This window comes from Chiloscyllium plagiosum, unplaced genomic scaffold, assembly GCF_037043375.1.
Source record: "Chiloscyllium plagiosum isolate Xiang-an unplaced genomic scaffold, Cpla_swu_hap1 HiC_scaffold_16, whole genome shotgun sequence".
Lineage (NCBI taxonomy): Eukaryota > Metazoa > Chordata > Chondrichthyes > Orectolobiformes > Hemiscylliidae > Chiloscyllium > Chiloscyllium plagiosum.
The window spans coordinates 87,202,352-87,208,351 of NW_028270154.1; positions in this window are offsets into that span (position 1 = coordinate 87,202,352).

The window sequence follows — 6,000 nt, forward strand, 5'->3', positions numbered from 1 at the left end:
CCATCCAGATGCCTTTTAAATGTTGTCATTGTACCTACCTCCTCCACTTCCTCTGGCAGTTCATTCCAAACACGTACCACCCTCTGCGTGAAAATGTTACCCCTTAGGTGCCTTTTATATCTTTCCCCTCTCACTTAAACCTACGCCGTCTAGTTCTGGACTCCCCCACCAAAGGGAAAAGACCTTGTCCATTTACCCTATCCGTGCCCCTCATGATTTTATAAACCTCTATAAGGTCACCCCTCTGCCTCCGACGCTCCAGGGAAAACAGCCCCAGCCTATTCAGCCTCTCCCTGTAGCTCAAACCCTCCAACCCTGGCAACATCCTTGTAAATCTTTTCAGAACCTTTTCAAGTTTCACAGCATCTTTCCAATAGGAGGGACACCAGTACTGAACACAAAGTGGGGCCTTTTGAGGAACAGCTGATATTTACCAGGGGGTACCTCAGTGATCTGGGCAAAACTCCTCCCTATCCTGTTTTAATGGGGGCAAGGAGGGTCTCCCTACTTTCCTGCTTTGTTCATTCCCAATAATATATTTGAACCTGTTTTCACTGTTGGCATAATGCAGAAAACGAGTCCCCTGCAACAAAAAGATGTGCATTTATACAGTGCCCATCACATCCCGGGACCATCCCAAAGTGCCTCAGCACTGATTAAGCACCTTTGAAGTTTAGTCACTGTTGTAATGTCAGAAATGGAATTCCCAATTCTGCGGGTGTTTTGATGATAAACTGTCTTGATGGTAAATTGTCTGATTAGCACAGAAATCCTGAATTTGTGGTCTAGCCAGCTCAACTCCACAGGGCCCAGGAATGGAATCACAATCTCTGCTATGCTATTACCATTTCTGGAACCCCCACTCACCACTCGCCATCTCCAACCCTTCCCACATCCTTTGTGAGTCCAGATTGGGTATTGTAGTCACGGTGGGGTGGAATTGTTTATGTAAGTTGAAGAAAATCTCTTTTTTTTTGCATTTATTCCTAAATCCTATCAAAAACTCAGTTTTAAGTATTTTACAACCAGTGCTTAGTCTGACAATTACACACAACTTGGTTGTTCATATATGCAACCAGTTGTGTTACCTTGAACCTGGCCTTATGCAATATCCAGACAGAAACAATATCCAAACAACTTGAACATCAAGTTCTGCCTCACCCATATAAATACAGAATCATAATCCTGTGCATAGATGAGAATATGTTGAATTAACAGTATTCTACTGGAGCATGATCTCTGGTTTCACTTCCAAATTCGAAAATTGCAAAAAAAGCCATCCAATAAGTATGATGTGGAGGGGCCAGTAAACCTGGTGTTGTGTGATTTTTAACTTCCAATAAATAAGCATTAACCAGCCCACCTGTAATAATGTGCTCATTCTATTCACCAAATGGACTCTGTTAACTGAACATATACACATCCAAACACTCTTTTATATGCCCAGCATAATGGAAGAGCAAAATATTGCAGTTGCTACAAATCTGAAACATAAACAGAAACGTTCAGAACTCCTCATCAGGTCAGGGAGTATCTGTGGAGGGGGAAATAGAGCTATGATCTGCATCCACTTCCATCAGTCAGAAAATACAAAAGCTTAAACCCACACACCAACAGATTCAAGAACAGCTTCTTTCCTGCCATTATTAGGCTGCTAAACAGACCTCTCTAATTTCAAGTCTGATGTTAATCTTGCCCCTGTTGTGCAGCCATAACCCTGTGGGTCTCACTCTGTCTAAGCACCCTGTGATCTGTATGTCCTTGTTTGCTATGATCTGCCTGTATTACTCACAAAACAAGCCTTTTCGCTGTATGTAGTTACACATGACGACAATAAATCAAATCAAATCGGTTCCAGTGGACACAGGTCAGCAGGCACATTGAGCATTTGCAGAATTTCCCATTTCTCTTGCCGTTTGCCTGTTTGCAGTCAGACTCCTAGTCAGTTTCTCATTCCCCATCAGCAAGAAACCCTGAAGGCTGCTGCCTGAAATGTGGCTGGACTCAATGTTAAACATGAATTTCCAAAAATAATTAAGGTCAGGAGGAAGCATAACTTGCTGATCAAAATAAAACGTCAAAATAATAAATTGACAAAGGATTTAAAAAATTTAAAAAATTAAAAAACATTAATAAGGTCCAAGTTGCAGATCTAACTAATGAAACCTGTTTCTCCCTTTCAGTTCCTGATAGCTGGATAGATGGCGACAACGTCTCAATTCCTGGTCATCAGGGAACAGGGAGGTGATGAGGATCAAGCACAGGAGTTGATTTGAACTAACAGCAATCTTGCACACTCTGAACTGGCCGGATTGGGCTTCTTCCCAAATGGGGGCTAGAAGCAGATTACCTAAGTTTTTCTCCCGTCCTGGTCCACTGAAAGGTCAGGTTTATGGAGACAGGAGGGAAGGGGGAGTTTGTGTGTTACACACATTCAACTCCCTCAATTTCTCTCTTGCACAAACTCTGTGTAACATGCACACAGCTCCAGGGATCATCTGTGAGACCCTTGCTTTCCCTACTTATATATTAATGATCTAGGTCTTGGTGCGCAAATGACAATTGCAAAGTTTGCAGATGATGATTAAAATTGGGCGTGAAGTTGCAAGGAGGACAATGTAGAACTGCAAAAGGACATTGACAATTGGTGGAATGTGTGGATAGGTGGCAAATTAAGTTCATATGGATAAATATGAGGTGATACATTTTGGTACAAAGGTGACATTAAAACGTAAAGGGGATGACTCTGAAGAGTTTGCGGGAACAATGTGATCCATGTGCGTATGTGCAGAAACCATTAAAGGTATCAGGACAAGTAGACAGACCTGTCAATAAAGCATATAGTATTCTGGCTTTCATTAATGGAAACATAGATTACAAGAGCAGGATGTACAAAGTTAAAAATCACACAACACCAGGTTATAGTCAAACAGGTTTATTTGGAAGGACACTAGCGTTCGGAGCGACGCTCCTTCACCAGGTGATAGTGGAGGGCTCGATCGTAACACAGAATTTATAGCAAAAATTTGTAGTGTGATGTAACTGAAATTATACATTGAAATTTCAGTTACATCACACTGCAAATTTTTGCTATAAATTCTGTGTTACGATCGAGCCCTCCACTATCACCTGATGAAGGAGCGTCGCTCCAAAAGCTAGTGTGCTTCCAATTAAACCTGTTGGACTATAACCTGGTGTTGTGTGATTTTAAACTTTGTACACCCCAGTCCAACACCGGCATCTCCAAATCATGAGCAGGATGATTATGCTGAACTTGTATAACACACTAGTTAGACCTCAGCTGGAATGTTGTGCACAGTTCTGGGCATCACACTGTAAGAAGGATGTGAACCCATTGGAGAGAGTATACAAAATGTTTATGATGATGTTTCCAGGGATGAGAAACTTCAGTTTTGAGGATGGTTGATAAAGTCAGTACTGCCTTACAGGGAGAGCAGAAAGCTAAGGGAAGGTTTCTCGAAATTTTCAAAATCACGAGGAGTCTGGACAGAAACTGCTCCCACTTGTAAAATGGTCGAAAACCTGGGGGCACAGGTTTAAGGTGTTTTTGAAAAGAAACAAATGCAACATGAGAAAAAAAAACAGCTTGTGACGCAGTGAGTAATTAGGATCTGGAATGCGCTGTCTGAAAGTATAGTGGAGGCAGGTTCAATTGAAGCACTCCAGAGGACATTGGAAGATTATTGAAATAAAAACGATCTGTGGGCTTACAGAGAAAGGATAGGAGATTGACAATAAGTCCAATTTTCAGGGAGCTAATGCAAACATAATGGGTGACAAGGTCTCCTTCTACACCAGAACAACGCTCTGATTCTGTGATATGTGTGAGAGACAGCCTGACTTTGTCTCTCACACACACTTTCTCACACAGCCTTACTTGCTGTCTCTCACACACACTTTCTCACACAGCCTGACTTTGTCTCTCACACACACTTTCTCACACAGCCTTACTTGCTGTCTCTCACACACACTTTCTCACACAGCCTGACTTTGTCTCTCACACACACTCCCACAGACTCTCACTATCTCTCTCACTCTTTGCAGATTTAATGATGAAGCCCACACACTTCAAGTTTCTTTTCCCAACTCTGCCGCCTCATCGTTCCTAATATCCCAATGGAACTGCAATGCTCATTTACGAAACATTTAATATCCTTTCTATGTGAGTACGCTTCAAAGCTGCACCATAATCCTAAACATAATCTAATCATGATCCTATGGGATTCCAATATCTTTTCATTTCTTTTGTATTGTGAACAACAAGGATTCATGACACTAAGTACTTGTAGAACATTTTTTTAAGAATCTGTAGATTTGTGAAATATAATTTCTCTGCTCAGTTCCTTTCTCCATTCTCACTGCACATCTTGTTTTTATCACTACAGTGATAGGAAGCAGGCCATTCAGCCCATCGAGTCCACATCGATCTTCCAAAGAGCATGGCCCTGAGACCCACCTTATCCCTGGAGCCCTGCATTTCCCATGTCTAATCCACCTACACTGCTCATTCTGGGCAATTTAGCATGGTCAATCCACCTAACCTGCACATTTCGCGATGCACCTTTTCAATCTCCAACCTGCTATAGTTTTTCACAGCTGGCACCCATAGCTTTACTCATTCATCGTCCTGTCTGGGATGTTTGGATACTCATGTCACCATGGAGAAGGCCAAGATGGCTGACTGGATGGATAGGTGATGCTTTCTCTCAGCCTCCAACCCTGGCAACACCCTTGTCTTCTAGTTAACAAGGTATAATCAATTGTAAGTTAGTAACTAGTTAGAGGTTGTGACAGAGAGTTTGAGGAGATTCACTCCTTCAAGACTCTTAGCTTTTGTGGTTATGTGTCAGATGACATCATCCTGATGGGTGATGCTGATGTCACTCCTCAGTATTAACCCTTTCCGATCCTGTACACCATCTCCTCCCAAGATACTTTTCTCATTCTTATTATTGATGTTGCACGTTTGTGCATTTAATTACATGCACCACTCACTTGTCTCCCCCTTTACAAATTAATCTGGAGGTTTCATTATTCTCTTCAGATGTGGAGATAGGTAGTTTGTTGGGGAGAATACTGTTGACTTCAATTCTTTTCCTGACTGTTGTAGACTTAGATTTAGATTACTTACAGTGTTAAAACAGACCCTTCGGCCCAACAAGTCCACACCGACCCTCCGAAGAGCAACCCACCCATACCCACCTTCCTACATTTAACCCTTCACCTAACACTATGGGCAATTTACACTACAGACTGTGAGGTCACTTTGAACCCTTTGCATTATCACATTCATCACTTGATCAATGGTGGACATTTGACTCATCACGAGATGATGTACCTGTTGTTTATTCATATGACCCCTTTAGCAGCCTGAACTGTATCTGATCTCTGCAGGCCTGTGGCTTCTTGGATGACTGGATATTATCTGCTCAGATCTTCGGCCCTTACCTGTTTCCCCTGTTCTAGGTGTGACAACTCTCTCACCTGATAGTGTCTATTGTGTGTAAGGTGTTAGTTAGAGGATCATTTTTTATTAAATACATCCTGAAATTCTTCTGGACATAACTGCGGTGTCAATCTCTTTTGTAGGATGGTAAGCTCAGTCCTCAGCCTCCTGCTCATCAGCACTTCTGATGCTGCTGAAGCATATCAGAGTTGAGTGGAGTTAATCTTTAATTTATCAGTGTTATATCAAAGTCAATATTTATATTCAAGAGCAACTTAACTAGGCTGTCCTCATGCTTGGCTTGCCATTTGACGATAGGTATCACAGTGAGCTTGTGACATGCTCAGTTCCAGAAATAGCTGAATCACTAATTAGCAAACTGTGGCCCATTGTCCAGAAATGTCCACACCAGGAACCCCTGCATTGCAAACATCCCATGGTAACTACATTGGTAACTATTTTTGAGAAGATTTGTAGCTCAGTTTGATGACAAGTGTGTAAGTTAGCTCACCGAGCTGCAAGGTTTGTTTTCA